A 26,058-nucleotide genomic window follows, 5' to 3' on the forward strand; every position below is an offset into this window, starting at 1 on the left:
TTTCCTACCCCCAGAGGAATATGGCCTGCTGAGGAATAATTCCATTTTGGTAGCTCATCCTAGCAATTTCCAGTAGCAGCATTTCTTATGTAGTCATATTTATACTGAAGTAAAGAATTATCAAAATGCACCATATTTTAAATAATTTCAGTTATGATGCTGTCACTTTTTATAACGGATTGTAGCACAGAAAAACAATAGTCCATCAATGTACCACTGTAAAAAATTTAGTCGTGATTGGGTGAGAAATTGAGCATTTTTTCCTATGATTTAAGACGTTGGAGACAAGGTTTTTCATATAAAAAGTAAAATTTCACCAATAAATCAGTAAAAGCAGCTTTTAGACATGTGCTCTATACTTCCATTAATACGCTTTTTTAGATTGGTTGAGTCTCTTTCTGTTTTGTAATTAACTTATCAAGGAGTCATGGTCTAATTTTAAAAAGCTGACTGGATGACAGAAATACTATTTGTTTTAAATTGAAAATATTTCAGCATCTGCCAAGATGAGATTTCTTTAAATTACCCTTTAACAACATTGATTTCTAATACCATATTTCCTTTTCTCAATAAAACAGAAATATGTGTTCAGAGGAAGCTGTTTTTAAGGAAGCATTCAGCTATTCATGGGGTCCTTCTGCAACACTTCACAGCTGGCTTTTGATTTTCGTATCCTGAAGAAGTTAGTATCATCAGTAAACCTCATCACTGTATTCTTCACCTTTTCGACATCACTTTGTAATAAAAGACCAGCACAGATCCCCAGCAAAACTGTAACAAATCTCTGTTGTGAAAAAACTTGTATTTTTATCCATTGCTGCATAGCTTTTGAACAGTTACTGACCCACAGAACATTTTGTCTCTTACCTCATCAGAAACTCATTTTTTTTTTATGAGCCTTTACTGAGGGACCTGGTCAAAAGTATTTTGGAAATCTAACCAGATCCCTCTCAGCTCCTTGTTCACTTTCATACACTCATCATAAAGAACTCTAATAGATTTTTGATGTACAGCTTCCCTCTGACAAAGCCATATCGACTCTTCTTATTCTATCCACTTACTGTATGCACTAGTTCTAGTTTTGGTTACAGTTTTATTTTCTTGGTACAGAAATCAGACATACCGGCTTATGCTTACCAAACACATGGCAGAGCCTTAAAAAAAATCCAAACCCTCCAACTTCGATTCTTCTGTTACTCAGGCCAATTCAAGTGGCACACTACGAAAAGCATTACAGCAATTTCATATTTTAGCTATGCTGGAATTCAAGAATAGGTACTGTCAAGTCCTGGCAATTTGCACAATTCATTTTTATCAGTCTGTTCTAATACCTTTTTCAGTGAGAGATTTTACCAGCTTAAGTCATCTGCATTTCTGCTAAAGATATGGACAACCTTACGTCCTGCCCCACTGACAGAGTCTTCTCCTTGCTCTGTGTTGGGACGGGCTCTCATGGGGTTGTGCAGTTGGGGAAAGGACCTGACTAAGCTGAAAACAAACCCTATCCCCTCTCCAAAAGCAGCTGTTTTTGCCAAATCGGGCGGCTGATCCATGAGTATGTAACTGGAAGACCACTTGTCCTGCTGGCAGGTGTGGGGCACAGGGGAAGGATACAGCAAAACGGACTGAGAGCAGCCTAGGCTAATTGTGAAACTGCATCCTGATACTTCAGCTGGAGGCAGTTTGCTGTCATTATAGTTTCAGTCATTTATGTGCATGAGGGATTTCCACAGAAACCCATGCCAGCATAAGATTTAATGATACTGTTGAGAAAGGAGATGGAGCCATGGTCTCCGAGAGTGCGGGAGCATCTTTGACCAGCAACACCACGTATAAAGAATGTCTCCCTTGGCTATCACAGGTACAAAAGAAATACACTTAGCCAACAGCTGAGAAAAGTGGGAACTCTGCCCATTCAACTACCAGTTAAGCAGGACCAGAGGAGACACTTTGAATGGGAATTTTTTTTCTTTGCATGTTCCTGAAATCCATAATGAGAACTGAAATTCACCTTAGCAGAGCTTTCAGGGATTGTATGGATACAGAGAAGAGGCATTCAAGCAGAAGTCTCATTCTACTTTGTTAATGTTCCTGTGATTTCAGTTATGAAAAGATACAGTACTTATCCCACTGCATTTTGATCACTGGCCTAGGACTATCTAAATATCAGTTCATCTCTCATTTGGTCTTCTTATAGGTGTGTACATATAAACCTGTCTTTTTTAATACATGTATGCAAATGTATACTTTTAAATTACGTACACAGAAGTCATTCTTGCAGAGAGGGAACACTTTTGAGTATACTAACAAAATTTCTTTGATGGACAATAATGGGAGTACACAAGTGGTTTTCACTGGCAGAACAAACACATACACAGGTGGGATGTAGCATACCTCATCCAGATGACAGACTGTTGCAAATGACCTTCAATGTGCGGTAACACATGGTAAGGCTTTAACGGAGCCTCAGATTCCTCTGCAGACTGAGCTCTTGTCTCATCTATGAGGGATGGCAATATAAGCCAGACTGGTGATGCAGCATGGCTAGAACTTGGGCTGTGATTTGTGGGCTTGGAGGATACGGGAGAGCCATAGTTCAGTAGAAAAAAGGTTGATGAGAAAGCTTGTCTTTATCATCGGATTTACTGCTAGTAACAGTCCTAATTCTGGAAAGCACTAAACAGAGTGGGACTTGGTCAAAAGTAAATATTTAATGTCTGTGTCCTGCTCCATTATTCCCATGGTACATCCAGAGATCTGTATGATGATTTTTGTCACTAGTGCAGGAAGAATGGTGCTCCTGAGCTGGGGGAACAAAGGACAAACATTACTCGAATTCCACATTCCCATCAGGTTGGGGATTTTCAAGTATTTCTAGGGAGGAAAGTCCCACAATCTGCTTTCTTAGTTTTGTTGATGCTCTTTCATCTTTGAATACATTGTTAAATTTCTTTAATTGTAAAAATACATTCAATAGTTATACTTCAACTTATATTTTTGGGGAGGGGAAGAGTATACTTGGACTTTTGTGATGGTACAGCCAGATGGTGTCCTTTAAGAATCTAGTGAGATTATACAGCTTAGAAAATCTATTACTTTAAGTATCTAAAAGAATACACAGTTGCTGAGGTTTTGAAACTGCTCTGTGCTAATATCACAACATTGCTGCAGTGAAGGTTGATCCAGTTTATGGTCTCGTGGTGAGGGTCCAGATAAACACTAGAAGTGTTGAATATTGGTTTTATAGATGAAGTAAGAAGGACTCCATGGCAATTTGAGCAATGGAGAAACGTTTTGTGGATGGAATCCTGAATCACTGCCAGTTTGTATTTTCTCTCAGAAATATTCCACAAAAATCTCCTAAAATACTCCCTAAAATCACATGCTATTATTAAATGTATACATTAATAAAATAAAAATCTGTATTTCTGTAACACCTAGGAATTCCAGTCATGAATGATAAGCCAATCTTATTCAATGTTTCTCTAAATATAGAGCAAAATGACAACATTCTTGGTCATAAAAGATTTTACAATCTAATTATTAAGAAAATGAGAGGTGGATGCCTGGAGCGGTATGGAAGCATTAGCCAAGCAAAGGTCGAAACCAGCTTCCTTAAAAACCAAGAGAGAGCAAAGGGCTAGGAAAACAGGCTTCTCAGACCAGCAAAACTTATCTTTCATTAATAAAGCTATGAGATGAAGGTAGTCCAGGTAAGTTTCAATTGTTCAAGGAGACTGAACTATTTTAGGGGTAACTTACAGGAAGAATCAGCCAGTTTTACACACTGAATGGATATGAGGACCCTGAGGATACCAAAGGTGACAGCTGAATGAAGGGAAGATGGTTAATCATCTAAGTCAGGATAGCTTGCAAGAAACACATAGAGCTGTGTTTTAGTTATGCTAGGAGACAGAGGACAGTATCAATGAGGTGGACAGGTCAACTGGCCAAGATTTTAGTTCTGATAGAAAACAGATCTGAAATGAAGAGGAAAATGTTTTACTCCATCAACACATATTCAGTTAGCATTAATTTGGTTGTTCATTTAAGTTAGACACAAAGCTGCACACATGTAGCCTCTACATACATTCAAAGGTACAGAGACAAAAAAGGCTACTGTGCCCACCTCTCTTCCCACTGACCTGTGATCCTGATGTATCCTACAATCACCCCTTCCTGACCATCACTGCACTGGGAACCACTCTTTGAAGGGAAAGGGCAGAACCTGGGAGAAAAGCTTGGAGAGACTGTGCAGGAAATACCTACCATTAATCGATCCTGGTTTAGAAACCTACCAGGGAGGCTTGAACTGACTTAAGAGACTTCGGCATCTTGTGGTTTAGATCAGGATGGGCTAAATGCATGCATTAATTATTGTGCAATAATTGGATCTGTGTGAAGGAGTGAGGATATTCATTATCTCTGTGAAAGAGTGATTAATAGCGCAAAGAACACTACAAAGTTACAGAAGAGTGGGTATCTCTACTTCCCCTTTCTTTGCTGACAGGACCAGCGGTTGTCAGTAGTCAGATGGAGTAGTGTTAAGTGTGCTGGTTCCAGCTACGCAAGCTTGGTCCCAGATGTTTCTGAAGGTCCTCCCCAGTCAGGTATCCCTGAAGGAAGCGCTGTGTTACTGCCCTTCAGGCTGATGTAGATGAGTTTTAAGAGGTGGAGAGCACCTTTACTGGTTGGTGGTCCGCTCTGAAGTGTTGCTCGATGATGGGTGTAGCAAGTTGCTGGGCAAATATTCTTGTATTAGGTTAGTTCTGCTACTTCTACCAATTATGTTTTCTTCATAACACTTGCTTGATCATGCTTTACCTAACAAAAGTTACATCCCTAACAACTACATAGCAAGATAATGAAGGTCAAACTGCAGGCCTCTGACATCAGCGTGACTACTAGAGTGACGTCAGCTCAGCAGGCCAAGACAAGGTAGGGGCAGCTGAAGACTGCAAGGGACTTTGCCTATGCCTTGGGAGACAGAATCTGCTGTTCTGACCTAAATAATCCTCACCCACCTTCTGCTCCCTCTTTGCTTTGTAACAGGAGTCACACCAGCATCCTCTTCTTTTCAGCAGAGAATAATGAGAGGCTACAGCAAAGCCACGAGGAGGGTTTTTTCTAGGCAGAATTGAGTTGACAGAGGAAGACAGCTATAAGGTGAGAAGGAGACAGTTGTGGGCTTTGGAAACAAACTGGAAACTCTAAGAACACGAGGAGCCACCCCTGGGGAGGAAGAGATGGGGGCAGGTTGAGAGAAGGGAAAGAGACTGAGTACAGTCTCCCCCTCCTCGCCAGGTCTGCCACAGACCCCCAACACCCTGCTGGCTTCTCCCAGATTCCCTCCCCATCCCTACACACATGCCCCAGGTGTCTCACAAATACCCTCTGAGATTTCCCTTCCCACTCCCAGGAACCTGCTCCGCTGCCACAAAAGCTCAAAAAATGGCAACTGCTGCCAAGGAGCTTTGAGCTGCAAATTCCTAACAGCATTCCAGCCTGGAGGCTTGCCCCAGGCAAGTAGGTCTGAAGAGCTTTAACCCAAGCTAACTCCCAAGCAAGAAACACTATTGTTTGACAGCTGTAGCTGTTTGAACCACAGAAGCAAGTGTACTGTGGCTCTCCCCTTCTTTACTAAGCTTCCTCCCCTCCTGCCAGCCACATACCAGATTGTGAGGGACCACAGGCATCAGCATCTGCAGATCCCAGCAGCTGAACTGCCTTTACTGCTTGTCTCCATGTTGCAGTACAGCTTGCACATTACTTGTATTCTAGAAATACTGCAGACAAAATAATTAGATAAGCAGGTCTGCCATGCTAAGCAAACAGCACTGATACACTCTTCAACTTCCCACAGGTCCTAGCATCCCTAGGTAGGGTCTTAAACTGTACCGTAACGGTACACCTCTGTTTCATCTTTGCACTCCATGCTTGTCCACTTCTGCTTCTCTCAGTTGCCCTCTGGTCTTCTCCCCTGTGAACCCTCTTGCGTCTTCCAGCTGTTGCTGTGTCCATTCCAATGCTGTATGCCATTCAGACTCCCTTCCCTGGAGTCCTTCAAATAACCTCAAAACTGCCATGAAACAGCACCACATAGTCAAGACAAGCAGAAAGTAGAAGTTAAGATGATACTAAGTGTTCCACACTGGGGTGTTTGGCAATCACACAAAGCCAGAGACTCTGCCACAGCTCAGTCTCTTCAGCATTTGAATTCTGCCTGATCAACAGCATGTGACACGAGTTTATGCACAATACTGCAGCTAGTATGAAGTGTCTCACAAGATTTTCCAGCAACACGCTTCTCCACATACCCAACCAGCTTGTTTTGCTGTGCATATTATTTCCACCTACACCTACAACATGGTTATCTCTCTCCAACATCTTATCATAGCTAATTTACTGGTAAATTAAATTTACCTAAATTAATTTAAAGAGTAACATGCACCCTCAGCTCTCTGCAGCAGATCACAACTTCTTCTTGGCTCTCATTTTTTTGAGGACACCATAGAGAGTTTCACCCCTTTTTCTGAGCAGCAGCTGACTTGCCACCAGACACAGTTTCTGCTTAACAGTCCTTGTTTTTCTTACCCTGAAAAAAGTCATGTAAGATTCAGGCAAATGATTAAGTGGGACCATGTTTTTTCTTATTTTCTTCTACAGCCTAGACTGTCACATTCTTTAATGACATCTTTATAAACACCATGCGCTTTGGTGCTGTATGTTACCTATCAGATATTGAATGCAATGTACAAAAGCAGGTTACGAAAGCACTTGTGACACCAGTGTGCCCATAAATACCTGTTTTCTCTCTTTGTTTTCCTTTTTTGATGTGGGTATTTGGATAACTTAGAAATTGAAATTATATTCTGCTCTAAGTGCTCATTCTTATCAGACAGCATGAAAAGAGTACTTCTTATCCTTTCTGCTACTGCATGCTTTGCTGTCTCATGAGCACATCTCCTTTAATTTATCTGTTATATATACACATCTGGTATGTGTATTCATTATGGACTAGGGATTGTTTGTGCAAATGAGTTATGATTCCCTTGGAAAAACAAAACCAAAACAAGACACCAATCAAACACATGGACACAGCTCTTAAACAGATAAGTAATGCTGGATTCACTCCAAGGGCTTTTGCTCTGTGTTAGGACAAGTTAACCCAGTAGCTGCTCAGTGTTCTGTACTGCTCAGGACAAGAAGCCGTGAGTGCTCCTTCGTGCAGGTGTTGCCTCATGAAGGGTTGAGGATTCCATTTCAGCCCATAAATTTGATATGCGCTTCTCCTTCATGCTGAATTGTATAAATTGAAAAGCACTGCCTGACTTACAACTCCTAACAGAATAATTATTCAAAGGATGCAAGAGAAGTTGAGGTGGAAAGTATGTATACCAGAGCGAAGATGTACATTTTTTATCTCAGAAATTAAAGACCCAAGGAAATAGCACTAGAGACATTTTCCTCTTTCTATCTACTCAGGAGTCAGACACAATTTCAGTTCTTGCGTTAAAATTATCCCTTTCCTTACTCCAAACCAGGAATTCCACAGAAACCAGCGGAATATAGCATTTTAAGTGGTTATAGAAAGGAAAACAGTCCCATGCAAGCATGGCAGAGAATATAAATCAACTCTGAAAACCACGGAAGAGGCGTATCATGATTCCACTCATGCCACTAAGGTGAGATCTCTCATCTAGTAAGTGGGAATTGTTGTCTGAGGGCACCGAAAGTCTGATTTCCTCAGCAAGTCCTCTAATGGCTGACCATTAGGCAAGAGGTGGACAATAACCATCTCTGCTGGTTTGCATTCTTGACTGGAAATAGCTCTGTGCTGAACTCAGTAAGGCTCCATGTATGCTAAAGATGCAGCTGTCTTCATAAAGTCATTCCACATAGGATTAAAACAGTGTCACAAAGATGGTAGGTGTCTGCATACGCTCAGATGATGAAGAGGTGATGAGTGGTTTACACAGATTTGCTTTTTTGGAACGTGGTGCTTAAACCCCACCTATATCATACTCTAGTACCAATACACACATATGCATACTTATGGGATCTAGGCTTTATCGCAGATATTTTAGGCAAGAATTTATAGTAAATGTCATGCTGGTATTTACTGTAGCAGTCCTCTCTGGACTTAAATTTTATGCTAGCTATTGAATAGACCGTTCTTTGGGATTGTGGGGAGAAGAAAGACAACACTAAAATGTGAGAGCTAACTTTTAAAAACAAAAATAATCCACATACTGGGAAATTCAGCTGACAACCTTCCCCCTTCATTATATGGGGTTGTAAAAGGCCATTCCTCTCAAGTTCCCTGCCCTTTATGGAAAATTATGCAGACATTAATATTACCTACTGACATGGTATCACATCACGCTATACTTTGTCCCAAATCTATAAGTAGTTGCCCAAACAGGCCAATACTTAAGAAACAGACTTTGTTATATATGTATAGACAAGTTTCATGAAATAATAAAATTTTACATCGCCTTAGGAACACTGTACCTAGGAAATACTACATAAAATTCCTCCTTGTGCTATTTTGAGCACGTTCTTATAGCCTTCTTTGGTGTCCCCGCCTTTTGATATGTGGTCCCAAGCTACTAACAAACAAAATATCAAAATACTATTCATACAGCTTTATCGCAACAGGAAAGCTACAAATCAACAGTTTTAGAAACACTGATCAATAAAATTAAAAAATCATCTAAATCTCAGCGATGATAAATAACCCTTCCAGTCTTCATAGACAGATTGGTCTGTTCTGTTCTGCTCCCTGCACTGCAGCACACAAGAGTTCGCCATACTCAAACTGCAAGTGAGCGGCCCAAATGTTAAAAATGTTTCTGCGTGTTATTTTCATTGGCATCACTCTCAGCAAAGTTTTGGAGATGGAAGAGCTTTTGCAGGCCTCAGTGGGGCTGCAAGAAAACACACGTTTCCTCAGTCTGATTGCCAGAATGGAGAATTACCTTTATTCAAGACCTTGATCTTTTCCCTGCAATCCTCGTTGGCCTGACTAGGGATCTGGCCCTTAAGAGACCACTGAGTATCGCTGCGACCACCCTCTTTATAATCCCAGATGGTCACCAGCATCCTACATGTTTGTCTCTGGCAATCTGGAAGAGACTTTTCTAGAGGCTTCACAAGATGCTTGTTGCAAGTGCTAACTAGGCAACATTGTGGAAGAAGTTGATGTGGGCAAAATAGACAACTGAGCCCCAGTGCGTGCAGAGATCGTGTGCACAGTAATGGCCTTCTGTATAACGTAGCTTAGAAAATAAACTGGATTGGCTACCTAAGCAACGGCTGTGAAATTAAGCAGAGGACTGCTTGGACCTCTGAGCTACTGGTGCTACACCAGAGGAGAAAACTTGGAAGTTAGCTTATACTCTAAGAGAGCTTTTGTGTGTTGTAGGCACGTTTGGTTAATCAACATTTGTCTGTACTCTCTAATCTAGGGCAATTTCTTCAGGCTGAGGAGCCCACGTCTGCATTTTTTGGCATACTAAAGCCTCCCGCTGACTGCCAGGAGGGCTATTAGGTCCAACACACATGAAGATCGAAGCATTTTATTCCTCCAGGAATGGTGCTGCCAATTGCAGTACTAGGAATACAAAACCATCTCAGAATTCAAAGTTTGGCTTGAAGACAGGACAAAACAACTTTCTAGGAAAACAGATGTGACAGTTACCATTCTGTGTTGCTTTCCGAGGCCTGCTGGTGCAGCCTGCTAAGACCACCGAGATGTACAGAGTTGCCCACAGCAGAGCCAGGGACACGCTTCTGACACAACCTACTGTTCAAAGAGCCTCAGGAACAAAGCCCTGATCATCAAAATTAATTAAAAGGGGATCTTATCCTTCATTCCATAGAAGAATCATTAGTAACTCCATTTTCATGAGGAAAAGGTTAAATCTGAACAGCTTTTTGTGCCAAAGTCTTTAAACACAATTAGCGTCCATTGGTACCTAAGACTAATTCATGCAACAGCAGCTGTAGCGATGATTTTTTTTGCCGCCTGAGAAAAACTTTACACTGAAATGTGGAATAAGGCTATGTCAAAGGTAAAATAAACAAACCATCATAACCAATGCCGGCCAAGAAAATAAGATCCAGCACTGCAATCCTCTGTACTGTTGAACCACTCACTCTCTGGTTTTCACATTTTCAGCTTGTGCAGATTTTTCCTTTGTAAACTCAAATGTGTGCTGGGACTGGGAGTAGAAGAAAAGTTGTGGTTAAACCCTTCTTCTGTCCAGCCTCATTCCTTGAATAATCAGATATAAAAGAAATAAACTATGAAGTCTCTCTTGCAGCAGAGTATCACAAAATAAATTGCGGTTAATCTGTAGCAACAGAACTGTCCATTTCTTCCAGGCAGATGAAATACAAAATATGCAGTAATGCTTAGAGCACTTTCTAACTATTTAACAGAGGGATTTTCCACACAAAACACACTGAAAAATTGAAAAGCTTTACTAGTCCTGACCAGAACATTTAAAATAGATTTTTATCAATGATATTTTAAAGTAGAGGACTGCAACTGACCCCCTTTTGCAGCCTGAATTCAACTGAATCCTACACAATATTATAGACCCTTCTGCAAAATGTGTTCTTAACAGGAAAAAATACGGTATCACCTATCACTAGTCTGAAGCAGGAATGATTTCTAAAGACTGGACAGGAAGAAGCAGTGTCAAGATTGGGAGGGGATTTCCAGTTCTGCCTTGTTGAAACTTCAGTTAACTCACGTGCCTCCTAGTTTCTCCGTGCCTCCGTTTACTCAGCCTTAGCAGCAATCTTCGTACACCCTGTGAAACTCTGGAGCTGAGGTGCTGCAACACACAGTAATTTCCAGTGAGTGTCACTTACAGTAACATTTTATTGTTCATCATTCAGCATCCCCTTTCCTTAAGCATCCTAAAATTTGGGTTTTGTTGGGTTTTTTTCTTTTTCAACGGAGCTGCATGCATCAGTTTATCAGCCAGCTGTCCCCATGTCCCTCTTTTGAGCTGATGTCACCACTTCAGCACCATCCATCCATCTTCCCCTGCAGTGCTCCTTTCCTAGGGACTGCAAATTTCACCTGCCATTAATTTTGTTCATTCAGCATGGTTGTTTAAAAGAAAAAAAGGACTATGAGGAAATGTTGACATCGCTACTTGCCCTCTTTCTCCAGACCTTTCTTAAACAGATATGTAGGACTGAAAGTGAGGAGGGGTCAGGGATTGCAGTCTCCCAGGATCACATGAAGAGAACTGGAAAAAATTACTGATGATCAAAAATGGAACAGATTAAGGGTTTGGTTAGCCTAAAAAAAAGAGAAGACTGAAGGTACACATGCTGACAGTCTCTAAAATATGTAAATTCTATGGTAAAAAGGAAGGGAATGACCTGTTCTCTATATGGATAGGGCAAGAAGTAATGGGGTTAAACTGCACCTAACGAGTTTCTAATTGCAGGCAACAGAAAACTGTCCTAAGCTAAGGGAAGTGGGGCACTGGAAGAGATGCCTGGGGAGGTTATAAAGTTCCATCCCTGAAGATCATTGCATAATTTTGATATTTACCAGGAAGGAGACAGAGAGATTGCATCCTGCTTTACAGTTGTAAAATCACGGGATGGACCAGATGAACTTTTCACATTCCTTTCTGTCCCAGTAAGTTTATGCCATGGCTGTGAAGTCCAGAAAGATCCATTCATCTCCCCCTCTTCCACTCACATATATGAACACCCTCTCTGCCCCCCCCCCCCCCAACAATTTTAAGGTTTATACTACTCCAGGCCAAGGGCTCTGTCCATTCCAGCAGTTGCTGCCCCAAAACCACCCAGGTTCATTTTACAAAGCGAACCACGTTCCATCTTGCAGAGGAGGGTGAATGCCTCCCCCTTCCCTTTTTTGCCCAAAATGCAATGGCCCACGTTAGAGAAAAAATTCTTCTCAACTCAAATCTGATCACAAGATTAGTTCCAAGCATGTGAGCAAGATGCACGACTCAGGAGCAGGACCACCACGAACACCTCTGCCCAGCTTTTCATCTCTTGCTAATGCTGATCTGATATTTCAGAGGAAGGTGACGCTTCCCCAGGTAACCCTATAAGTAACACAGCCAGGGACCATAGGGAGAAACTTCAGTCAAAAGAACAAAAATATTATTTCCTGAGCCTTGCAGGCAACTCACAGAAAATCTGGAGTGTGGGATTAATGGACAAATACAATACATAAACAACACACTGAGTGTAGTGAGTTAATCTTTATTCCAAGCAGTTTTCCAAATAGGGAAAAGCAAGGAGATGCCCGCGGGACTGAAAAGGCACATGGAGTCAGTTTCTGAAAGGGGCTCTCACATTCTTGTATCTGACTCTCACTGAAAGAACGTCCTTAAAAGAAAATCAGATTCACCTTGAGGACCCCAAGTTATGACAAGCCCTCCCCTCCCCTTGCAGAAGCCACCTCCACGGTCAGCCTTCCCCTGCTGTCTCCTGCCTCTGTTGCCATATCCTGCCACAGTGAAGGAACGTTGTTCCAATGACAGCTCCTTCACGCGTAACGGTAAGGGCTTTTCATCCTTCCTTGGGTGTACCAACTCTCCCTTCCAGCTTTAATTGCTAAGTCCTAGGTCAAACCTGCCCTCTCATACTAACCGTGACTGTGAATTTATGAAGCTCCCCCATGAAATAGGTCGGCTGTTGTCCTCTTTGGGAGACTGTTGAGACCTTCAGTCCCCTGGTCGTCAGCAACCTCCTTCCTCCTGGTTTCCACTCCCTATTTTCTCATGATAAATATTCTCTGGCAGCAACAGTGTTCAGCTCACCACACCCCAGCATTGCTTTTAGGGAATTCTTCTGCAGGTCACACCACCATATGTCCTTCTGCAGCCACATAACTGAACACACATCTTCAGGCAACCAAAATGCCAAAATCTGTGGTCACAGCACACATCCATCTGCAAACTGAGAAAAGCTTGCAGTCCGTTACCTGATGTTTAAGTGTGCTCCCATCACGTGAGTGACACACCATTGTATGATGGGAGATGCCTGCATTTTGGTCGCAACATGGGTACGTTTGGGTCACACAAGAAGGAAAGAGCTGTGCAACCATCAGGGTATTGGGCATCAGGCTGCAGGCAGGATGATTACGTGCCTCAGGTCAAACAAGTCTACTTTAATCCCACTTTTCAGCCTTTATTAGGCTAAACAAGATGAGCTCCAGGACAGGTCTCCAGCATATTGAAGCGCAGAACAAATTACAAGACATTTTCTGCCAAGACAGATCAGTGCATTTGGATTTCAGTTTTGCTTATCTTCTGTTGTAACACATCACCATTTTGACTCCATCTGTGATTGCTGTGTTGGGAAGACAACAGAAAACAGAACACTTGTGGCCAGAAGCATCTATGAAGTTTTAGCTTCTAACAGTCCTTCCTGTGACCCACAGAACAGGACCTGCCATAACCAGAATCAGAAATGCAAAAGGAAAATTGGCCAGGTTGCCGTACCTGCTATTGGTACGCTTCGTGGCCCAAACTTCCACCTTTAAACCAGCATCATCAGCTGGGGATTTCCCGCCTGTGGCAGGATTCCCTCAGGATGAAACCCCGGCAACCCTGGAACACCAAAGGGTACGGTGTGCCTTTCTGAAGGCACGGCTCAAGTCACGAAATTCAATGCACTTGATTGCCTTTGCAGTATCACTGAGGCCATGGGGAGGCACTGGACGCGAATCAGAGCAGCGTAGAAAGGTAATGTGAGGTAACCCCTCCCCCCGAAGAGTTGCACAAGTATTCTTAATGCAGACAGTAGCCCTTTGGCCTTCTCTTTCAGAAACGGGTTAGCATGAAACTCGCACAACTGGGGAGCCCACCTGATTGCGCTCAGTCTCAGCGTGCGCCATGCACCCCGAAATTAACCCACACATTGCAAAAATCGCCACCGGGACAAGCGTAGCGCTCCGGGTGAGCGGGGGCTGCCGGATCCCGCAAGGCGGGGATGTTTCGGCGGGGATCAGCAGGTGCGCCGGGCCACTCCCGCTCACCTCTCCTCGCAGGCAGCGGCCGCTCGGTGACTAAAGGCGGGCTGACAGAGCCGGCCACCGCGCTCGCCTCACCGCCAACCGCCCGCCTCACCGCCAACCGCCCGCCTATCCCCCCCCGCCCCCGCACCGCCCCCGCCAACCGCCGCCCCCGCCAACCGCCGCCCCCGCTGACATCACCGAGCTGGATTTAAATAGCTCCACAGCCCCCGTGCCTCCCGGATACAGCGCGTCCCATTGGCGGCGCCGCCCAGCCTATGGCCGCGCCGCGCCGCTCCCCTCCGCCAATAGCGGGGCCGCCGCCGTCCCGCGCCTCCCCTGTCGCTAAGGGAGGGAAATACAGCGCGGCGCGGCGCGGCGGGCTCTCAGGTGCGCCGGGCCGGGCCCTGCCCTGCCGCGCCGCCGGCCGGGGACGGGGATCCGCCGCGGGGCTGGGCGCGTTTTCTTTCCTTAACCCCCCGCTCCTCCCTCGGTTTGTTTTTATTCCCTGCGAGGCGCGCTGCTGTAGCCAGCCGCGTAAGGCGGCGGTGCCGGCGCGGGGCGGGAGGGAGCGTGGAAAGTGGCAGTTTTCGCCTTTGTTTTTCAGGGCTCCGGCGGCGGCGGCGTCCTTGGGGCGGTGAAACGCAGGGCGGGCGGAGGGCAGCTCCGCCGCGCCGGTTCCTCGGGCATCGCTTGCAAAGAGAGAGGGAGAGAGGTGTATCGGTGGTGGCTTGGGGGCCAGCCGGGGCTTAGCGGCCGGAGACGGAGGGGGGCCGGGTGCCCCCGCAGGCTGCCGGAGCCCCTGGATGTTCGCAGGGCGCGGGGAGGCTCCCCGCCGAGCTGCCATGGACGCTGCCCGCCGCTGGCCGCAGAGCGGAGCCGCCCCGCCGCCGCCGCCGAGGGAGGGCTGCTCGCCAGGAGCCGGCCGGCAGCGCGCCCTTCGCCCGGCGCCGAAGAGGGACGGGGGGGTTTCCTCTTCGGCAACGCTCCGCTGACCCTAGGCTCTTCAGCCGGCCGCCCAGCTAGGTTGCACGGCAGCCACGGCTCGAGCAAATAGGTAAAACACGCCACTGCGTAGATGTGCTGTTTGGAGAGAGGAGGAGGAAAAAAAAAAAAAGGAGGATGCGGATATCGGGCCTGGCACGGGGGACTGGCGGTGCCCGGGGAGGTGTAACAGCCCCCTCGCCTCCGCCAGCCGGGCGGGCTGGGTGCCTGCGGGACCGCGGGGGTCTCCCCCTGCCGTGGCGCAGCCCGGCGCTGCGGGGCCTGTCCTCAAAGCAGACTTCAGTCTGTAAGGCCTCTTACATCTGAGAGCTGCATAGCATCGTGGAACAAACAAAAATCAAGGACATTCCAAACTGGAAAAAAAAAAAATTAACTCGGTTTTACCTGTTACCAAGCTGACCGGGCTTGAAAGGAGAATGTATTCATCGACTTTGCCATCAAGCTGTAATAGCATTGCTTAAAACATTTCTACTTGGTTACTATTTACTGCTTCACACCCTCCAAATATTTCCGACTTGTTTCTTTCCATTATCTGCGATGTGTTAATACATTGCCTGAATATCCTAAAGATGTCGGTGTGCATACTCAAAAGGCAAATGTGTGTGTAAGAACTGTAGGCAAAACACAGAACAGGGTTGAGACGTTTCTTGGATTTAATCTCTGTTTCTGGCTCTGCCTACGTTTTAGAGCAAGGTGAATGAACTTTCTGCCTTGCTGCTTTTCTTCCCCTCTTTCCCATTCATCCTCAAATTAAGAACAAAACTTAAGTCACAGTTTTGCTGGGGAATTTTTTTTTTTTTAAGATAAAAAATTCCTATGAAACATGAATTATTGTAGGAGAAGCTGGAAATACTTACTATAGAGGCCCTGGTAAAAGTAAACGTAAAAATCAGAAGAATATTCTTCCCTGAAACAAAACCACTGAGTTATCAGAAATCGGAGGTGCCTGCCTGTGTATGTCTTTGTGATGCGATGAAGTTTGTGCCAAGGTTTCTTTCCCTTTGGGAGAGGGGAGCCTGTAATAAGAAATCCTCTCCCCCCTGTTTCTCTTTCCTCCTTCTCCTTACCTGTTATCCCTCTCAGTGAAGGATGAGGACTGTGAAGCCTTGTTTCCCCTTCTGTTGTTGCAGAACTCCATGGACATGGATGAGTCGGAAGTAAGCACTGGGAGCATTCGGTGATGTCCGTGGGAGGAAGACAAAAGCCACCAAGGCCCTGTTCCCTCCATCTTGAGCCTTCCGTGGTGATTTGCAGCAGCACAGGGAAGTATGAAGCACTGAGGGACTGAAGTCAGTGTTTAAACCTGACTTCACTTCAGCCTAAATGACCACGCAAGGTTCAGATCAAGAGGACCAGGCGTAGAATAGCAGAAGTACTTAAGGTGCCTTTTTTAAAAGTTGTCTTTTGGATATGTAGAGATTAAGGAGCTATTTAGAAAAGATGACTCTCCACATGTGTTTATGTTTACTGTCCTAACAGAAGATGATGGTCTGCATTACCTTACATGCTAGATAGCTCTTGGGTAAATGTGTCTCACCTTATTGATTTCAGGGGAGCTGTATTGATTTAAGTTAGTTAAGGAACTAATCCAGCTAAATTTTAAATAATTGGAATAATATTCTCCCTCTCTTTCAGTCAGATTTGCCCTTCATGTTACTTGCATTTCATAATCCTCCTAGCTCTCCATTTCATCATTACAAGACCAGCATCTCTTTTTTTTTTTTTTTTTTTTTTTTAATAATAGAGAGGAAGAAACCCCTTGAAAGAGAGTCCTTTTACAATCTGATCTTTATTTTAATTATTTTAATGTTTAAATACTTTTAGGGCACAAGCTCATCCTATTTTTTTTTTTAATAGGCCAATTTAGTTTCATTTACTTACACTGGTATTTTTTTAGAGCCAGAAGCTCTCAGGAAGAGAATGTGTTCGATGCACCAGAACCCTTTAGGCTTTTGATAAAAGACACGATATCATGAGTAACATCTCCACTTCTGTTATTCTTCTTATATAGTAGCGACAAGATTGAATCACCATTTTTAGCTATTCTTCAGCAGACCTTGTAATCTATCAATGTGTCAGCTCAACAGCAGTTTTCTCTTCACACTAATGTGAACCAGAAGGTCCAGCTATCACTGATTTTGACAATTTTATTTTATCTGAGATTGCATGTATTGCAGAAGTTTGAAGAAAATGAATTATAGGACCTATTATATTTTCGTAAAGATGTACCAAACATAAAATATGTCATCTAAAATATTTCAAACTCATTTGTACCAGGTAACATTCCTAAGTTAGGTGTTTCATAAGCCTTAAGCTATAAGCACTATAAAATATTTGTGTGATAAATAACAAGTATAAGATCAAATGTGGGTCCCGTATTTTTTTGAATGCCTTGGATTGCCCTCTGTGTTGTTACATAATGCATCATAAAGAAATACGTGCCTTCATTCTCTTTAAATCACTCCGGCATGGGTAGTACTAAGCCTTCCTTCAAGTCCTCGTTATGCAAGTCCTTGCTACTGTTAATAGCTGTCAGCTCTGCATGGTTACTTAAAAAACAAGGTAACCGCAGACTTTTTTTGAAGCTCCTTGCATTTCTGGAATTTACAATAAGTCCGTTCTAGGTGCATTGATCCCTTTCTCAAGTATAACTAAATTATTCTGAACAAACAGTTTTTCCCCCATTAGAAGCAAGTCCCATTCATTCCAGGATATCACAAGGTAATCTGTTTTTTTCTTGAGTTGCGTCTGTAAGCATATTATATTAGGAGTATCTGAATGCACTTCTGCAGTGTCAAAACACAGTGGAATAGACCAGAATGCTGTAATATTTTGAATGTCTGTTGAAAAATGCAGGCATATAACTGCGTACTGAAAAAATATGTAGCGTAGTAAAAAAATCCATGACTAATCTAGCAAAGCTATTAGATAACAAAAAATCCATATAGGCATTAAGTACTATTATTTAAAGTAAAATCTATGTTATACAGTATAAGCAGCATTCAAGTGAAATTGATGAGACATCTATATAAAACAGAAAGAATCATTTTTTAAAGCTATGATGTTACGATGTTCTGTATTTCTTTACTTGGGAAGTGGAATTTTCCTTATCTTTTTGTAAAGGCATAAAATTAACAACAAGCACTTCAGACAATTAGCTGCACTGCCTGATTTGTGGTTTGTTTTTTTTTTTTCCTCTATCAAACATAGAGATCATTGGTGGAAAAAAATTAGGAGAAAACTGTCTGGGTTTTCCAGTATCATGGAGATCTGTCCAAGTACCCTGTCCTTTAACAAGGCCTTGGTTTTAAAGATACTGAAATAGGAATATCTCAAAATTCATAATACTGGCTATGTAAAGAAAAATTTTGCTCTCAGTTTATACTTGTAGAAGTATACAAGTAGTAACTCAGTGATGTGTTACCAGGAAAAGAGGAGTTTGCTTCATATTCTATTAATAGATCTGCTAGTTTAACAATCCTCTGTTGCATGTTTACAATTTTTTACCTTTTTCTTGCTTTTGTAAATTTGGGGTACTAGCTTATTTGTTTGTTTCCCTTTTCCTACTCGTAATTATTTTAAAAGGTTCAACTATATTCTGTTCAGGTTTTGGTATGACATATGGAAAATATTTTTTTTATTCCTTTTGCAAGCAGTAGCTTGGCGGGAGGAGGTCCGCACTATAAAATAGTTTACCTACTAAATTGTACTGCAGTGGGAGATTAAATAAGAAAGAGGAGAATGGCTGAGACAAGTCATTTGTCACAGATGTTCATGCAGTTCTGGTGTTTTGTTTTAAGCTGGATTCATCAAACATGATAAGGAGTAATTTCTGTCTGATATGAAGTTCCCATCCAAGGAGACTAAGTGGATTACATTTAAACTGTGGTTTGAAAATACAGGGAAATGTTACTGGACAGTTGACAGCTTGATTCAGTAGCCAAAGTGGACGCAAGGAAGTAAATTGGAGAATGCTATTTTTGCAGTGTCTAAAATATGTCGGTTCAGAAGTAAGAAGGAAAATGCATCACAAATATATTACTGTGGAGCAGAGTTACTTTAGCTACAAGATGCTTTTCTCTACGAAGCCTAAAGATTTTACCGTAAGCATCTGAATTACATAGATTATAAAGGGTACCGATGTTGTCAGAGAGCAAGCATGAAATGTTGATGTGATAACCTCTGATACTTAAGTGGCATTTACTGACTGCTTTTACAGTATTTCATAAGTTTATAACATAAGTTTAGTAATAAAACTCGGTGAAAATGCATGAGGTAAGCACTAGTGTGATATTTATTTCAGTTTTTTTAGATAGGCAGATTATCATATTTAATAAAGTAGAATATGAATGAGAAGGCCCAGAAATAAGATTGTTTTAAAAGGGGGGGTTAAAAAAATGAATATCAGAGTCATTCTTAGTTTGTATTAGTTGCTATATCTTTAATATAATTTTCCCTTTTGTACGTTCCATTCTGTCTCTCTTCCTTCAGAAATACTGTGCCCCTGCCCCAATACGGAGAAATACAATGGCTACAATTAGCTTCTGTTTACCAGAGCAAAATGATTTTTTCCCAAACTGAAATATGTGCATTCATTTGCTAGACTTCCAGCTATTTTTACCTATGTATTTCTGAGAAATAGATAGTGATGTCCATTTTAATGCAGCTTACTACAGTATAGCAGCTGTAATTTAGCATTTTTCTCTTTGGTAGTCAGATATATGGAATTGCCAGCCTGTTTGCTTTTAAGTACCTGAAACCTGAACTGGAAAAAATATTTTTGATACAATAAGTTTGGCTTTTCAGTCTGTACTTCCTTTTGCGTTTTCTAAGGAAACGTTACATAGACTGATAATCAGAAAAATCGAGGCTTACATAATCAAGCCATACATTTTTCTACTGCCTCCCTTCCCCCACTTAGCTTTCATTTTTCTCTGAAAAATGAAAAATTTTGCATAGAAAATTATATAGCATACTGATTATATGCACATTTTTGTAAGACTGCATAGCTAAGCTATCTGTATGTATTTAGTAAAAGAAAGCAGTAAGCAAAATATTAAAACCTTGAGATGGCTAAACTTCAAAATTATAGTAATCATTAAATACAGCATTATCTAATATGATGTACCTAGCTGTGTAGCATTGAGTCTTTTTTCTTTGCATGGGGAATTAGGGTACTTCTATGTATTCCTTATTCAGAATAAGAGAAATAAGAACGTCGTACCCCATTTTTTTTACTCGGCGTAAAGCTGATGCTCCTTCGTAAGGGAGTTGGTTTTAATACCCAGCTTTCAGAAGATGAGCAGTGATTGTTGCTGACAAAATGTGTAGCAAATGAATCAAAACTCTGTCCTGCTAGATAATTACAAATTGAATTAATTACAAAGAATAATATTAAAATTTTATCTAAATATGTTAAGATGAACTCTTACCCATAGGTGGCAGTCAGCTTTCACTGTAGTAGGGGTGCCAAACTTTCGGTTCATGGTATTCATACTTATGCTGAAATAATTTTGATGGGGTATGCGTATGTGCATGTACGTAAGTATATACATGTCTGTGTGTTGGGAGAGGGGGAGGGAGGTAAAATTAACCCTAAAATTAATTAGTAATAAGGAGTAATCTGAATTGCTATATATAAGCAAAAGAAATTACCATATTCTGGAGAAAAGACCCAGGTATTTTTAAAACCATACAAACAATTTTTTATCTGTCCATTGCTGACGCTCATCTAAATGAAGCAGCGATAATTCAGAAACGAGCAGGTGCCCCTACAAATTGAGCAGAAAGGCAAGTATCTCACCAGTCTTAGAGAACACGACCCTGTACCGTGCCCAGTCCTCCAAACCACTTTTCTGTTTCATCGCCCATCATCTGTAAATTACAGAAGCGCCACAGTGACGACACTCTGCCCTGGAAATCCCAGCAATAAGCGTCCTTAAACACCGAGCAAACACAGAAAAGGTGCTCCAGGTGTCCTTTCAGACATGGAGAGCGAGCAAAACCTGTGGGCTGCAGTTGTCTTTCTCTTTGCAGAGAAAGGGAAGGACGCTGCCTGCAAAAGCAGAGATCTGCTCAGTTTTGCCCTCGGCTTTTTTAGGGCTTTATGTGGTTTATGGGGATTTCCTTTTGCAATACTGCTAAGGAGGCACTTGGGACCCCACCAAAACTGGAGGGGATAGAAGGGGCTAATAAGGCCAAGTCATCTCAGTCTAAAACAAACAGAACTTGTGAAACTGCACACGTGACATACTAAGATGATAGCACTCTTCTGAGAAAAGGAAGACCAAAAACCGAAATTCATGAGTCGGTAAAGTCATACTCTTTTTACTCTTGCAGCTACACTGGGGCTCTCTTCAGTTAAGATTAATCTAATATTGAGTCAAGGTAGGCCACTGTACGCATTTAGCAGAGGTCAGGAACTAGCGTTTTACAAAATGGAAAATTGGAAAAATACACAATTATGTGTTGCTACTACAGTGTTTTACTGTGATGCAAGATTAAGGGCTCAGAATTGAGCGGAATGGTGCTGTATTATTAAAACAGAAGGCCTAATTCTGCTTATGCAAGAGTCACAGCAACACACATCGTTGTATAAGCCAAAGCAGGCAGTGTGATTTCATAGTCAAACAGGGTATTTCCACATACACGCAACCATGACGTGACTAATTAGATACTTGCATATGCACAGCCCCATTTGTTCCCCAACTGTAATAATTAGGAGGATTGCACTTCACATTAAGTTACACTCTTGTGTAACACTATTGAATACAAGATAGCAGGTGGTGATAAACTGGCTGGTGACAAATGTGTAAATTTGATATGCATTTTGAAAATCAGAGCTTTCATAGTCAGCTCTGACCTTGACGTAGGCAAGACCAGAGAAGACCTCCTCAGCCCTCGGGCCTGATCCCAGCTATCGCAGGCAGCCATGTTGTGCTGTTCAACTTGCAGAGATACGAGGCTCCATCTTGAAGCTACCCTTGTCATGAGGTTGCTCCTCATGTTCCGTTCCTCTGAATGGTTAAAGATCTCTGATCATGTGTATCACAACCAGCTGAACCTCTCATGTTCTGCGAGGTCTTTGACTTCAGTTTAAAGCGCATTGCTCTCTCCCAGTATAAAGTCCCTTTCAATCTGTCACCCCTTGAGCTTTCATAGGTTACTGCCAAAACCTGCTCAGCCTCAGTTCAGCCAAGACAGGTGTGCCATACCTGTCGTAGAGGAGGATGCTTTTCCCTGACCATTCTTCTAACCCTCCTTTGCCCCTTTTCCACTTTCAGTAAATCGCTTTTAGCATGCAGGGTTAGAAGTAGACACAGTACTCCCAATAAGATGTCACCAGGGCCTCTCGTGGTGGCATTAATACCTTCCTATCCCTGCTAGATATACAGCAACTAATATTTGTTTTCTTTTTAATTTTAATATTCAGAGCTACCTGCTGTCAACATCTCACAGGTCTTGAGGACTGACCGAAACACCCAACTTACCCTTTTTTATGGATGCTGATAGCAAAAGTTCTTGCTACTCATTCCTAGTTTATGACCTTGACCTTTGCACTATTATACTGGTATTGCATGACAAGGGTGTCAAAAGGCTTTTCTATAAGAAGGGTGTCATCATTTTCATCCAAGCCACAGGCTTCCCATGAATTTTCTGGCGTGTCCAGATTTGTTCAGGAATCTCTATGCTTTGCACGACTACAGACGTGAGCTGGCACATGCGCATGGTACGGCACAGGGCTTCACAGGTGAGCTAGCTTGGCTCATGAAACAGAGTTGTCTCTAGTATTACGTTACCTCAGGCACATCACGGTGTGTTATTTCAGGTAAGCCTTCAGAAAGTTGTACAGTACTTCTGACTCGGTGTCCTGCACTGGCTTCGTTTGACAGCTCTGGGAGCAAGAGACCAAATTCTGAAATTTTTCCAGGATCAACAGAGGAGATGGACTTAGTGTCACATTATAGCGTTTCCATTGATCCCGTAGGTTAATCTCCAGCTTAGAGGTGATGCCTGTGAGATTGAAGGGAGAGCAGGATATGCAAGAGTTGTGTGGCACTCTTGAATAACATGTAAAAATAAGAATTTTTTTTTTTTTTTAACAGAAGAACCTGGAGGATTTTGGTGGTTGTGTTTCTGGAAGTTAAGTGACATTATGACTGTCCCTAATTAAACAAGGAAAAATCTATTTTCTTTCTGTCTTTGTCTTCCCTTGGAAATTGCTGTATGAAATTTGTATTGTGGCATTTTTATATAGCAATTTTATTTGATGTATTTTACTTCTGTGCCTGTGGGACAACTGAGAAAATTGACCACTGTGGTTTATCTTGATAGTGAAAATACCGTACTGAGAACTTTTGCTACATTTGGTGTATGCCGAGTTCCATGATACTGAGTCAAGCCCATCATGTAAAATAACTTTTTTGTGTCCTTTGTTATATGATATTCCAGCCCCACTTGTGGAAACAGTGCCCCAGCTTTGTGTCATCAGCTGATCATTCCTAGGTTAAGGTAGTCAGTGAAAATAATTCGTAAGATCTGTCTGGGGTTGTTGTTTAAGGAAGTCCACTATCAACTTTCCTCTAGCCTGAGACTTGCCCTTCAAAACTACTGTGCAAGCTTTTATTCATATTAAGAGTTAATTTAGTAATTGCTGTCTTCCTTAGTTTTTTGGTTTTTTTTTTTTTTTTTTCAAGTAGTGTATTAACAAATGTTTTCCTGAAATCCAGTGAGATTAGGTCAACTCATTTTCTTGATGTAGAAAAGTAGGGTTTGGAGTTTTTTTAAATGTCTGGCTAGTGTGCCATAATCTATTCTCAGGAAAGCTTTGTAGTGTTTTTCTTATTTTCTATTTATCCAATTTTATCCTACGCTTCCTTGCATCCAAGTTCTTGGTGGGCAGTCCCAATTTTCCCCCTTTTAAACTCTGATTACTTCTAAACTCCTATTTGAGGTGGCTGCTCTTCTGCTTGAATTCAAGGACCAATCTGTACAAGTTTTCCCACCCAGAAATTAAGAAAGCCAGAAAAAAACTAGGTTTTTTTGCCATTTCACCTCCATCTAAGGGATTCACGAAGAAGCTCACTCACAGAGATGGTGGCGAAACATGGATTTTCTTGGAGTCTTTAGCATGTAGCTGAGAAGGCCATAGACATAAGAGCCTCTAAATCCTGCAATTTACTGCTCCAAGGCTTCCACACTTCACTTCTAGTCCAGCCAAGGGCTGGTCGTATCTTGGAGGTTTTATAAAGTCTTAAAAAGAAAGTGAACATAGCTAAACAACTTGGTTAAGGTTGCTACAAGTTAAAAGGCATCCTTTAAAAACCTGAAGTTATATTCAAATGAAGAAAAGAGAAAAGAACATCTATCTGGCAGGTTATATATGTAAAAACACTATTAACTGTATCAAAAAATGAGTTCAAGGAGAAATTCAGTGGCTCACGTGGCACTAATTTTTAGCAATGGCTCTAGAGAAAGATACAGGTAACTACAGACCATTAGGCCTGGTGACCAAGCCAGGTGAACTAGTTAAAGAAAAAAAGTAGTGAACAAATGGCTAAGTAAGTGTGACTTAGGGAGAGAAACAGGCAGCTTTTGTGAAGGGAAGCGACGCCTCGCAAGTCCCTGTGCACGGGGAGAGGAGCTCTGGTTGACACACCTACGAGGAATTAAAAAAAGACATTTGACATCTTTTACCAAAGGCTCTCAAAGAAATTAAGCTGCATGAGCAAGCAGGCAGCTTCTCACGTGGACAAATAACACGTGAAAAGAGAGGAAGCAGAGGACAGAAATGAACACTCGCTTTTCATGGTGATGGGAGACAGATAGCAGAGCCCCTCGACCAGCATTATACAGCGTGCTCAGAAATCTTCTGGGAAGGGGCATGAATAAAAGTTGCAGAGATTACTGTCATCACGAAGACAGGATAAGGGAGGACACCGTGAAGCTGAGTGACTGAGCAACGAAACAGCCGATGAACCTCGGCATAGGTAACTGTGCTGTGATACACAGCGGGAAATGACGGGGTCTGAGCCGGCCGTTTCCCCTCCGGAGCAGCGTCCTGGGGCTGTAATAGACACTTCCACGAAAACATCAGTCCGCTCTTTGGCAGTGGTTCAAAAAGCAAGGAAAATGTTAGGAATTACAAAGAAAGGGACAGGGAACAAAATAATAATAATAAAAAAAACATTATTATGGTGCTGTGTAAAACTTTTCTACCGCTTTCCAAGTCTTGCACGTGTTTCTTTGGCGTGGCTGCCTTTAACATAAACGCATAGCAACGTGCGCGTTTAAAAAAACATTGCAAAATCGAAGGTAGAAAGCCAATATCAGACAAAAAACCAAAACCCACTGTACTAAAAGAAAATAACAGTTTGCTTCACAGGCTTCTTCCCCACCTTCAGAAAGGCCAAGATGAAAAGAACGTAGGAGAGTAGCCGTGGCACTGCTGGAAACATGCTAAGGAGTGATGACGGTGAGTGTGTAGAATAGTCTGATTATACTTTGACCCTTATTTGCACCTCTTTCATCCTCCTAGATCAAATCTATTAATAATGATAAAGCAGTTATTACAATGCCACACTAAAAATCATTGGTAAGCAAGAGAGAGCATTGCGGCCAGGGTTGTAACACACACACACGCTCACATAAAACACGGGGCAAAAAAGATGTGATGGCGGACTCTGTTGACGTGGTTTCCTAGATGAGGCAACTGGAAACACCTCAGAGATCAGGGTTATTTAATATTTTCATTAATGACCCCGTACCAACCCATGTATCAACTGTACTGGTGAAATCTGCTAACAAGGCAAGAGCTGGGAGTCGCTGTCGGTACAGAAGAGGACTAGGCTGTTACAGTGGAAGCGAGCAGCTGTGTCCACTGTGTTAATAAAAGCAGGTTAAAATGTAATTAAAAACCACGCCTGCATGCTAATGAACTTAGTAGGAGTTTCAACTACAGATGGGAGCTTAGGAGTTGGACTCTCCAAGACAGACGTGAGGGTCTGCGAAGGTCCCAGACTGGCCCCGTG

The 26,058-nt window shown here is 42.4% G+C and overlaps 1 long non-coding RNA gene across 2 annotated transcripts; it reads left to right on the forward strand.

Annotated features, from left to right (window-relative positions):
- The first annotated feature begins 14,378 nt into the window (after positions 1 to 14,378).
- Positions 14,379 to 20,151, forward strand: LOC148053384 (uncharacterized). Of its 2 annotated transcripts, XR_015708811.1 has the most exons (3): positions 14,379 to 14,413; positions 14,631 to 15,080; positions 16,159 to 20,151. It is a non-coding gene; the product is annotated as an uncharacterized LOC148053384 (long non-coding RNA). The 2 variants fall into 2 exon arrangements; XR_015708810.1 differs by having other exon boundaries at positions 14,401 to 15,080.
- The last annotated feature ends 5,907 nt before the right edge of the window (positions 20,152 to 26,058 follow it).

Source organism: Nipponia nippon, unplaced genomic scaffold (assembly GCF_047370975.1).
Source record: "Nipponia nippon isolate SJK-2023a ecotype South Korea unplaced genomic scaffold, ASM4737097v1 scaffold_4, whole genome shotgun sequence".
In the NCBI taxonomy this organism is placed as follows: domain Eukaryota; kingdom Metazoa; phylum Chordata; class Aves; order Pelecaniformes; family Threskiornithidae; genus Nipponia; species Nipponia nippon.